Source organism: Anabas testudineus, chromosome 5 (genome assembly GCF_900324465.2).
Source record: "Anabas testudineus chromosome 5, fAnaTes1.2, whole genome shotgun sequence".
Classification (NCBI taxonomy): Eukaryota; Metazoa; Chordata; class Actinopteri; order Anabantiformes; family Anabantidae; genus Anabas; species Anabas testudineus.
In genome coordinates this window covers 18377440-18390549 of record NC_046614.1, presented here as the reverse complement: position 1 = coordinate 18390549, position 13110 = coordinate 18377440, and the positions used below count along the sequence as shown (strand labels likewise).

General features: G+C 36.0%; 1 long non-coding RNA gene across 1 annotated transcript; it reads right to left on the bottom strand.

Moving 5' to 3' along the window:
* Positions 1-4861: 4861 nt before the first annotated feature.
* On the bottom strand, positions 4862-12372 carry LOC113155053. Its single transcript, XR_003298096.1, has 3 exons — positions 12340-12372; positions 5342-5488; positions 4862-5131 (listed from the first exon to the last, which is right to left on the bottom strand). It is a non-coding gene; the product is annotated as an uncharacterized LOC113155053 (long non-coding RNA).
* Between the last annotated feature and the right edge of the window lie 738 nt (positions 12373-13110).

The window sequence follows — 13110 nt, the reverse complement described above, 5'->3', positions numbered from 1 at the left end:
GGTTATATAAGAAATTTTGTAAGCACTGCAACAGCCTCCCATTGTCATTGAAACGAGGACCTTAAATGTGTTTAATATCCTCTATTTTGAAAGTTGCCTATATTGGTATTAAGCACATTTTGATTTTAATTAACACTGCACCACCAACAGTATCAAAGGAACCTGCTGTTACAGCAAAATGATGCTGGCTAAAGAAGGAGATGTCATTTCTAAAGCCAGAAGTGCAAATGTACTGTAAATGGGTTATACTGTAATGGTTGGTAGTGTGAACGTAACTAAGATGATTCCATATGGTTTATAATACAGTTTTAACTTTATGTTTAAGCCTTTATTACTGTTCTGGTTTGGCTAAAAAGTTGATTCAATCTTTAAAATTTAAAAGACAAGGAAAAGGAAAGGGACAGAAAATGAAAACTGAACACACCAGGATGATTTGGTGAATAAAAGGCAGTGCAGTCATCAGTAGATGGGTCACATAAAAAGAAATGCAGCACTGTGTGATGTTAACTGCACATTCTATGTATGGAAAGTCAACTTCTGAGTTATTGCCTCGTGTTTGATTTATTCTGACAGTATCTAATGTGGACAGTTTTAAAAGAAACTTGAGAAAGAGTGACTGAGTGTATCACAATAAAATGGCAACAGATTGCAATAAACAGAAATGCATCATTATTTAAAAACTCAAACAAATGAAACAAATAAATTACAAACCTTTAGTAATGCTTAATCACTATTTGAGATTCTAATAAACAAATTTATTTGCATGACATTATATATATTGAAACAAATGATGCCTTTAACTCCATAAACATATTGAAATGAGAAATTGTTGTGAAAGACTCATTAGAGAGATAACTGTGTGTAAATATTAGTTTTGAAATATGCTGCATTTCTCTACATTTTTTCAATGATCCAATTTCATCTCTAAATTTGAAAATTCAAATATCAATCATGTTAAGGGTAGAAATTGTTGAGCCCAATCACCTCTTCAGACAAGGATGATTGAGTAATTAAAAGTAGATTAATCACCATACTCATTAATTACAGATTCGTTGTGAGCATGATGTATGAGCATTGTAATGGGTTTGGGGAAGAAAGTTATCTAGGCCGAGTTTCCATAAAGTCACATTTCAAGATGTGAAAGAGGGTAATGTAGAGAGAAAAACACAAAAACAAAATCTATTGCAAGGCTCAAACACTGCACAGTGGTGATTGAAATTGACCCAAGGAGCAGCATCAAGATCTCCTACCTGGAGAAAACTGTGGGCCAACCTCAGTTTTTAATTCAAGTGGCTCTCATGTGGTTAGCGGGGATGAAATTCAACAGAGAGCATTTCATTTTGAGCCGAAGAAACAAATGAAAAGGCACTAATATATGACTGTCAATCAATATAGCAAAGTGAGGGAAAAAAGGGCAAGGATCTGCCAGAGCTGAGTAAAGTTAATTTGCATTTGTCATTGAAATATTACATGAATGTTTTAACCACATACCAGAATAACACATTGATAACACGATGGTGCACAATAGATAAAAATTCAGTACACATCTTGATTTTTTCTTTGTTCTATACCTGATTTTAATCTGTACAGCCACAAATGATCATTTACATCTATATACCAGTGCCAGTGTGTGTAAAACTATTTTTAACTGTAACCGTTTAATATAGCATGTCAATTACACCTGTGGACAATTTTAATGATGCTTTCAACCTTCTATCCATTCAAATGTTACCATTGCATGTCACTAACTCTGTCTTTTCTCTCACCTATAGTTGTGCTTTCTCCTCCCTCTGTATTTCTCTGCAGGTACCCTCAGCCCCAGAGCTGCATATCTCTAGAGGGCAGTTACTAGCCCTACCAACCAGTACAGTGTTATTGCTGCTCCTTGTTCTTGTTTTTTGTTTCTTGTTGTTCTTTGCTCTCTTCTTTCTACTCAGCCCAACCAGTCGAGGCAGATGGCCGCCCACCCTGAGCCTGGTTTTACTGGAGGTTTCTTCCTCTAAAGGGAGTTTTTCTTCTCCACTGTCACCTAATGCTTGCTCAAATGGGGTTGCTGGGTTTTCTATATAATTCTCAATACAGTTGTATTTTGTAAGATCTTCAACCTTAAACACTGTAAAGTGCCTTGAGATGACTTCTGTTGTGATTTGGGGCTATATAAATAAAATTGAATTGAGTTGAACTCAAAGTTGTACATGAAGAAATAAAGAAAAAAACCCAAAGGCAGTTGTAAAATGGTGGCTGGTTTGATTTGGTTAGTTTTTATCCTTTAGACACACTTCAAGGGTTCACAAACACTGCTTGTCTATATAGAAAAACTATTTTAGATAAGCAAGATTGATGCATTTTAAAATGTACACATCAGTCATTCAACAAGTCTGTAATTACATTATAACACAATAGCCAGAATGCCCAACCTTTGTGGTCCAACAACATCTCCTGAAGTCAAAGTTTTTTGGCAAATTTTATATTCCGTTTTGGCTATATTCCCCTGCTTTTGCCTTTGCCCGAACAATGTACTGTAGCTTACCATGGGAATTCTTAGCTTGGCCTAGCCAATTTTTCAGCCCACACAGCCTGCAATTTACAGTTCGTTAGCTCTGTTATATGAATTTTGCCCTTCATATCATGCACAGTTACAAAGTCCCCCCCAAAAAAATTAACGAACAAAATAAAGTTTTATTTTTGTCTCTGTCCTGTTCCATATCTAGCCCGCTATGTCTATATCACTCAAATACCACACACACACACACACACACACACACACACACACACACACTATGATCAGAAGTGAATATTGACCTGTTAAAAATGACTTGTCTCCCTGGGCTCCTTGTCTGTTCTCAACTGACTTTACAGAATGCCTCTTAAAAAAAAAAAAAAAAAGGACATATTTTGTTTATTCTAGCAGGTTATGACCAACATATTATAGTTAGCCAACCTCTTGAGATTCTAACCTGGGCAAAGGAGAAAGTTGGATGATGTACTATATAGAGCCTTTCCTATAGGAGCATGGTGGTTGATTACAGTGTGAAATGTTGTGTTGCTCTTTTCATGAGTGTTTGATAATGTTCAAATAACATTTATTATTGTAACCATGACAACAAATGGACCTGTAACATAGGAAAGTACTAAATATATTTTATTATTTATTTATTTATTGTTACCAAGTATTTTTGGTAGCTTTCATGATTACGAAGTTCTGGCACAGTCACTGGCATTTCCTGATATGAGGGTGATAGGGACTAATGGCCTATATGGCTGTTTATGATGGAGGTTTTGTCAATTTAAAATTTTGTCAGTTCATTACGATTTAGTGATAGTAACAGTTGGCAGTGTTTTGCTGCATTCAATGACTCTCATAGCTTTTATTCTAAATATTATTCACCATCACAGTTTACCAGATGTTTGTAAATTTATACTATATTTGGCCAGATATAGTAAAGAAGACCAAGCTAGGCTATCTGAGCCCCACGATATGTGAAGGAGACAGCTAACAGGTGACTGTGAAAGTGAAAAGGGTGACCAATTCTCAATGCTTAAGGACATATCTCATCTAGAGGCAGAGTTGATAACCTCTGCTTTAATGATCCTGTCAGAGTCATTCAAATTAGAGACCCGCAGGAAAGTAAATGAGAATGAATTGAGATATAATCCCAAAACACTGAAGACTTCATCAGCAGGAAGCCAGCCATATATCTCTTTTAAAGGTTCTTTATGAGGGAAGGAGGAAGCTCTTCAATGACAAACCTATTATCTGTCACCGTTCAAGGTTAAAACCAGTAGGGCTATAGAAATCAGAATTGGAAAAGAGGGCATTTCTACATGAGCTTGGATTTTTATCATATCTGAAACCATTATAGATGATCAGTGTCATTATGAATGATGAGGTCCTACTCTCGTTATTCAAAATACTAGTAAGAGGTGAGAATGACTTTCATTCCCTCTCCAGATAGCATCTTTTTCAGAAGCTTGCACATGTAGATGAGTTGGACACCGACTCTCACGTAGTAGGTGACCTGCAGCTCAGTTCAGCATGTTCAGCTACGGTATTTGATGTAATTGTAATGTAATGCAACTCAAATAAGCCATAAATTAGCACATGGTTGATAATAAATATCCTGCTATATTAAGATCACATAGAGATAAATTAACTGCATGATCTTGTGCAACCATAAATTTAAGTTTTTTTTAAGAGTCTAACTTTCCAAAATTCAACAATCAAAGGCAACAAGGCAAAACAATGACTGACAGAAATAACTACTAAATCATTTGATAAATCTGTAGAAAAATAACTTCAGCCATTATTGCAAAACCATTGGAAAAGAAAAAAAACTAATCTTGTCTGGTTCTCAAATAAGAGGATTGCTTCTGGCTTTTGTATTTTTGATGCAACAAACCAAGGCATATGCAGACATCACCTTGGACTCTGGGAAGTTGATTTTCTTCACAATTTGACAGTTAAAACTACAGTGTGTAAATATTACTGTTGATAGGTGCTGTCAAAGGCTGCTGTGAGCCAAACTCACTGAACAATCTGGCAGCATTGTAGAGATATTCTCTTAAAAAGCTTTTTGAGCAAAGCTCCCCCTTCTAACCAATCAATTATTTATGCTTGACTAGTTCTGCATCATCGTTGTTTATTATAATTTCGTATGACTAATGCCTGGAGTGCTGGGCGGAGCGACCTGTATAACTAGTTTCTCTACAAAAAGTTTCATATTAGAACTAATCAATTTAGATTATATTTATATTTTTAGCTAAATATAATCTAATTATAATACAAGTAATATAAGTAATGAAAAAAATATTTTCAATATTGAAATAATTATTTAATTCCATTAAGAAACATGGAGTCAGCATACAGTGTAATGCTTACACAAACAAAACAATTATGAAAAAAGTATGTCTGTCATTGTATGACGTATGAACTCATTTATGTTGCTACGAGTGTATCAAACAGTTTTTAGAGTGGAATTGTGGAGTGTTGAAGTGATTACTAATTATGTGCCATTTCTTCTCATCTGGACGGTGTTGGTAAAATTGATGAGATGTGTTTGCAAACATGTTGAAACCGATTCAGTTGTCCGCATGTTCCCACATGTTTGAGCACCGACAATAAAGGCATATCCTGAGAAGTAAGCATGTGATTTTTGTTCAGTAACCAATCACAGCCTTTTGTGTAAAATTGTGACATTTTGACAGTTTGTGTGTTTGCATTGCGAATTTTGTACAACTGAGTTAAATAGTCAGATATAGGCACAGTTATACAGCTATGCACAGCATAGTAGGTTTACACATTGTGGTGGCATATTACATATTAAACAGGTTTCTAACTTACTTTGATTCCAGGGTTTCAACTGATGCAGTGTATTTCAAAATAACTTCCCACTCAGTGCTTTCTGCACTCAGCTGTGATTTTTCCAAATTTATTTTCAGTCATGCCTGACGAAGCGGTGCGGTGGAGGCAGAGTTTTACTGATACATCCTGTCAAGAGAGATCAATTATTTTAATATCTTATGCCATAGGTAAAAATGTCTTTAGTGTGAAGAAAAGATGTGATGCAAAAAATATCAAATCTGACATCATACATCTACTGACACCATAGTGGACCAAGTGTGGTGTGACAGAACATGAGAGAAGGGTGAACAGAAGATGTCCTATTACATACAAAGATGACCCCATCAATATATAAGAACACAAAAGGTGTCCTAGTTACCACAACACATTTTCAACTCAGCTAAAGACGACACTATTTTTCCTCTCACCACTCAGAATCACTAGCTTTAAAATGATCCGTTAGCCTGTGTTTTTCAGTCTGCCACCTCCTTTCTTATCAACAGTCTACTTTAGCTTAGAGAGTTGGAAGCAAGAGGAACTGTGGCTGACACCTAATTGGATGCCTTTTGCGAGTGGGCATAGAGAAGGAAAATTAAATCAAGACTAATGAGCACCGAACAACAAAAAAAAGGAAGATAAATGGTTTGATGGCAGCGAGACAGGCAAAGCTGAGGAACTTTCTGGCATCCGCATTTTCCCTATTCAACCAAGCTCTCACATTCAGAGGGCAGAACAGACTTGAATGTCATCTCATTCTTCTTTTCATTCTGCTTTAGAAATTGACCTATAATGGTTATCAAATGGAAACTGAACATTAGCATTTTCTTTTTCTACATTTTGTTAACAAACTTTAAATGTTGCCCTACATCACTTAAAGACTGTGCAACTGGTACAGTAGCAATTATATCACTCTGCAATTACCAGTTTGTTTGTTTTTTTAAGATTTTGAAAAAACTTATACCAGTTCAGACTTCAGACCTTTTGGATTTGTGAATTTTTGTGGCAAATATATCAGAGCAATAGAGTTAAAGAATACATGATGAAAAGGCTAACATTTATAGAGAAAATAACTTACAGTGAAATATCGAATGTATTTCCTTACAATAAAAATTGCATTTTCCAATTCTTGGAAAAAAAAAAAAAAAAGGATTAAAATCACTAAACAATGTGACAGCAATGACACACTTCAGAACAATATTACATATTCATACTCCAACTTTTATAGACCTTTCATCATAATGCTAATGACAACAAACACATTCAGCACATAGACACCTTATAATTGAGGACAAATTTGATGTTTGTCACTGCTCTGTTTCACAGTGTCTTGTTTGTTCTGACAACAAATGAATTATATATACTAAACAATGGGCTGTGTTACATGCCCGCGAATGGTAATTGTCAATTATGCCAATCAAAATCCAATTGTCCGAGCTTGAATCTTACAATATTAAATTTATACGTAATGTTCTCAACCAGGCTCGCAGACCTATTATCAGATTACATTATCCTCTGTTGCTGCACTTCCTACCCCCTGTGGAAAGTGGAAAATGACAATTACATAATTAAAATAGTTCCATTAATTAGATAAAGGGAAAAAGCAGACGGAGAATTAGCAGTGTTAGTTAGGACACACCAAGGATTTTTCCAGAGGTCAGCTAAAGAGGCTTGGTAAACAGTGTTCAGGGATGCATTGCCATGCTGGTGTACATTCTGTCCCAATGAAAAACACTTTCTTTTCAGTTGCCAATAGGAATGACTTTGATGTCAGTGGCAATGTCAGTGGAAATGATACACACAAACATCTTTATTTATAAACAAGATATTCAGCACTCAGAATATGACAAGACACTAAGGCCAGCAGGCTGCGGCCTAATCAACCAAGCATAAAAGTCATTCTTCTCCACTGCCTGCAAATGATGTGGCCACCCAGGAGTCATGCTTAAAGATTTATCCAACTACAATTTTACTCAATTTTTCCACTCAGTTCACATCTATATATTGAACATCAAGTGAAGCTGTATGACCACAGGTGGACCTCTCCAAAGAGCTGCAGGCAGACACTCCACTCTGCAGTAGCCAAAACTATTTGAAGATATACTTGTCAGCTATTTGGAATGAGCTACCATCATTCAAGACTATTACGCCATTAAAATGTACCACTGTATCCATCAATCTTCAGTGACAATGTATTGGAAAGACCATTCTCCCGAGGAAAACACCAAATCAGACTTTTTAGCAAATGCCCAAAATCAGCATAATTACTTCATGTTTTGGTTCTAGTGCAAATATTCAAGCAGTGTGAAAAAACAGGTTGATTGATGAACAATGGAGGAAATATTCTGACTAAGGTCTGCAGAGGAAGAAGGTTAGGGCAGTTCAACAAAACAAAAGGGAGTTTGACAACAGGGGCTATTTTTTTGTATTATTTTATATAAATGAATAAATTATATAAATTCCAAACACATTGAATTTAAGTCCTATATGTACCCGTTTTCAAATGTGCTGACATATTCTGAAGGACAGTGGACAAGTTATAAATTTTTCCAGGTGATTTAGAGAATTGTAATAGTGTTGTACGGGTCTCTAATTTGTTGTATTGGCTAGACAAAGGAAGTGCATATGTGCTCATTGAACCAGAGTTACCATGGACAGTTTCTCCCCCCCCCCCCCTCTCTCATGCAGGCTACACCTTCTAACAGGTTTTATATGTGGTAGAATCTATTGGAGGTGTAACTGCACCCCTGCCACAGCTCTTCTGATGTGCTTCCAATGAGAACCCAAGTTACAAGGTTAAATTAATGCCAAGCCACGGTATGGTCTGCCATTTTTTTATAGCAAAAAAAGTTTGCAACATAGCCAGTCTGTTGCCAGGGTGTATAGCACAATCACAACAGTGTGTTAACCTGTGTTTTATGAATAACTACAGAATTCACCCATGTTGTTCTGAAGTCGCTATGTTGTGATTTTCTGTTTACCCGCATCCCCCAGTAGCTCTGACAGCCCCCTTACGGTGCGTTCACACATACAGATACAAAGTACTTGGCAGTAGCTGGGCTCAGGCGAAGCTGTAGTTCTGGAGGTGTGTTGTGTTGAGCACATTATTTCCCATGCTGTGCTCCGACTTGAGCAGTTGTCTGGCGTATGCACCACACACCAGCAATGTCAATGATGTGTTTGGTCAAGTCATTCCTTTTTCTTTCAGGTAACTTATGTAACATCTCAAAGACACCATGTAAACAATCAGGAGACCTTGGCGATGAGCACACTATATCTGTATCATTAAATGGACACATTTATACTTGCTTCACATCCATTATCACAGCTAGACTTCTACTGTACACTATCAATTTAAGTTTGGTTCACTGGGGAATAAACATTGCAGTTCTAATTTATATTCCCATGAGACTTACACCATTAACAGATTAAAAGTGTAACTAAGCTCATTATGGTGTGTAAGGTCCAACATCATTTTGGTTGTTAGGCTTTTGGTTGCTTATCTGCAGAACTACTGTACTCAGTCAAAGCCTAACTGAGGATTGGTCGTCTTCATTTGATCTGGAATTTCCTCCTCTGCAAATGCATACCAGTAAGATGTGTAACTCTTTCTGTTAATACAACTGAAAAAAAAAAAAAAAAAGGCAAACGGGATGGCTCCAGAACTGATGCTTAAAAAGGGACAAAAGATAAAGCCGCTGAGCTACATCACAGAGACTACCTAGCTAACAAGGCATGCATTGGAAGAGCAGTAACAATAATTATGAGAAAATCTGAACATAACATTTTCCTAACTGACCAAGAGTGAAGGAGTGAGCAACAAGAAAGATAAGATGCTGAGAGAAAAGTGTGGTTTGAACACGTCAGCTATTCATCCTTATCCACCTGCACATATGGGCATGTTAAAAATCTAGGACATGGACTGTAAAGGAATAGGGCTGTGGATATAGTAGATCTGCGGTAGTCAGCCGTCGACGTATGTGGAATAAACTCATTGCACTTTGCTAATAAAAAGGCCAGACTTGCTGAGCAGTGACAAAGACCCATCAAAGTGAATGTTTTCACTGAGCAGAAAGACAAGAGAAGAACCTGGTTAATCTCAAGGTTAGAACTGGAAAATTACAGTATACTGCAAAAATATACTATAACAGTTGGATTGGGATCTTTTCTGAAAACTAACTGAGCAACACTAATGAATAATAACAGCAAAATGGCCATAAATGAGCACTAAGCATTTCTAATACACATTGAAATTGCATTGCAGAATAAGCCTACAGAACCCAGTCTCCTACAAATTATATTTCTATACAGCTAAAGTGCAATCACAAACACATCATATGTTCACAAACAACATAAATGACTAATCACAAATATGCAAATATGTGGGACTTTGGTCTCCAAATTAGATCTACAGCTAGTCAGCCTTTCATGGTATATGCCCACCATTCACCCCAACCTGACTCACTTTCTGTTATTAAATGTAGCACTTCATTCATTCAAAAAAATGTTTAACTACAACATGACATCGTGTTAGCTATAAAAACTAGACTCCAGTTGCAGTAATTTTTAGGGGACAGGGTTGACAGAACTTGTTAATGGCAAAGCCTATGTGGAGTGTACCACCAATATAAATACACATACAAAATGATGCCTATATCTACACTTCAATATAGATAACTCCCACTGTGATTACTTCACCTTGGTCTACTGTTTGTTATCCTTGGCGTGTCAATACAGGGTAATTGGATAAAGTGGATTGAAATTAATGTACTTCAGCAAAACAATCTACGGGCTTGCAGGTGCCTTCCTCAAGGATTATTAGTGTTATTACAGATGAGAGGCTACACAGTCAACAACAAATTCACTTTCCATTTATGTTAAAATATCATCAATGATGTTTCCAAAAGCTTCACACTTTACACTAGTATAAATATACAGTGGCAAGAAAAAGTATGTGAACCCTTTTGAAATGTTGTAGTTTTCTGCATTAATTTGTCATAAAATGTGATCTGATCTTCACATAACAGTATTAAAAAAATATGGATGTGCCTAAAATGATAACACCTTTCATTTTTTTATTGAGAACAACCATGAAAAACCTCAGTGCTAGTGGATGTATGTATGTGAACCCTTTGAATAATGACTCCAAAAAGCTAATTGGCATCAGGTATAAGCATACATGGAAGAAAATTATTTTGAGGGTGTAGACTAGATCTACTTTGACTGACAAAAAAAGAAAACACTCAAACTTTTTGAGTTTGCTCCACACCAGAAGAATGTGCTTATGTGAGCCATGCCTTGGCCAAAAAAAAAAAAAAAAAAAAACTTTCAGAGGAGCTACGATCAAGAATTAAAGATTTGCATAAAGCTGGAAAGGATTACAAAGAGATGTCAAAGGCTTTAGAAATTCACCAGTCTACAGTTAGACAAACAATTTCCAATGGAGACACTTTGGGACTGTGGCTACTCTACCAAGAAGTGGGCGGCCAGTCAAAATGACCCCAAGAGCACAACAAACATTCATCAATGAGGTAAAGAAGCAACTCCGAGTGACAGCCAATGATTTAAAAGGCATCATTGAAAGTGGCCAACATTTGTGTTCATAAATCTATAGTATGTAAAACATTGAACAAGCAGGATGTCTATGGCAGGACACCACAAAGGAAGCTGCTACTTACTAAAATTAACGTTGCTGCATGGCTGAAGTTTGCCAAAGAGCACATTGACACTCCACAGCAGTATTGGCAAAACGTTTTGTGGACTAATGAAACTATAATGAACTATATGCATTAAAAGGACACTGCATATCATCATGAAAACATCATCCTAATCACTTTTTTTTGTCTTATTATTTTAGACATATGATATTTGTTAATATTCTTGAGTTTGATGAAGATCAGATCATGTTTTATGACAAATTAATGCAGAAAACCATGAAATTCCAAAAGGTTTACATACTTTTTCCTGTCACTTAACTGTGGTTTTCTCCCAATTTATTTGTTTTATGTGTCATCTGTGTTAGTGGTTCTGCACAATTGTCCCCAGATGGATAAAAGTCAAAGTAAAATTTGGAATTTAAGCTGTTTTGAATTGAAGGGAAAGTAAAACTAGGTCTCACAGAAGAGAATATAATTTGAGATAGTTTCTTAACCTTTTTTTGAGGCACCATTAGACCATTTTGTCAGATATACATTGATAAAGAAACAGTAGCACAGCTGACAGTCCTGTGGCTTTAGCCTGGCAGTACCAGCACTAGCTGGGACAACGAAAAAAAAAAAAGAGATGCTGAGGGCGTGTAGTTATAGTGTTTGTGCTCCAGTTTCCCAGCTGCACCTATTTAAATGATATTTTTGGGGGATTTTGCAGATGCCAGCACAGAGGGAATAAAAAAAAAAAAATAAATAAATAAATGGAGCCTTTCACTATGATTAGCATACAAGTTAATGTAAGATGTTTATCTAACCCCATACTGTATTTGTGTATGATCATAAGATGAGTGAGTGATTGATGATTTTGTATAAAGTACATGTTAAACAGGAACAGAATAAATATAAATTCGTTGTATGAGAGTGCTGTGTGCAGGCAATCAAGTGAGCATCCTTTCAGTAACTGGGTTTTCAATGAGTTAAGGTCAGAGCACCAAGAGGGTGCAACAGTGTGTTCCAGCGTCCCTGAATTACCCTCCTTTTTACTTGCACACAAACACTCAAGCCCAAGCCGCCAAACAAATCCAATAACCACGTGTCTTTCCCTACATGTTGCAAGTACCATGCATCATTTAAATTTTGATAATTACTAAAACAATCCAGTCCACCTTCTTCTTTGACCTCATGTTAGCTAGCTTATGCTACCACATGTTGGGCAACGAGTAGGCCTCAAGCCTTCTAGATGCATCAAACATTTAGTTAAAAGCCAGTCCTTCTATACAAATGCATTGCACACTCACTCCAAACACATTTTGCAGTTTACAGTTGAGTCCAATCTACTAGTTTTGCACTTACCTATATTTGCCCCAGTCACACACGTTGTCTTCTGAGGCAGCCATGTTGTTCTTTGCCTGCTTTAGGCTCCACCCTTTTATACCTAGATAACCAATAATCTAATAGTACTATAATAATTCTTATATTACCCATTTCATAATTGAATTAATATCCCACAGTGAAATTTGCTTGTTTTATTTAGCATTGCCTATTTTAAAAAAACTAAAAAAAAAAAAAAAAAAAAAAAAATATATATATTAAATGCATATATATATATATATATATATATATATATATATATATATATATATATGTATATATATATATATATACAATTGTTCCAAATAACATGTCATTGTACCTGATCTTTGATTTTGCAGCAATAGAACGCCATCGCAATACGTCTGTTTTTGATCCTAACAGACAGTGAACAATTGCTTTGTACACTCACATGTAACTTTTCATTTGTTGTAATTTTTTAGTTAAGCAACTAAAACTGTGAAGGTTTTTACAAAAAGCTATCTTTAAAAAAAAAAAAAAAAAAAACACTCCAAGTTTCTTGCAGGATGAATCCAGTACAAATGAATCATTAATATTCTTCATTCTTAAGAACATCTTTAGCAAAAATCCAGTGACAGTTTCTACCACAGCTGGAGAGGAGGGATACATTAAAATATGCCATTTAAATACAGAGATGGAGGAAGTTCTAATTGCTTTGTGAGATTACTCCTCTGAAGAAGACCAGGAGAAGACAGATCACAGGGTTGATAGGGACCAAAGGTGTAATGACAG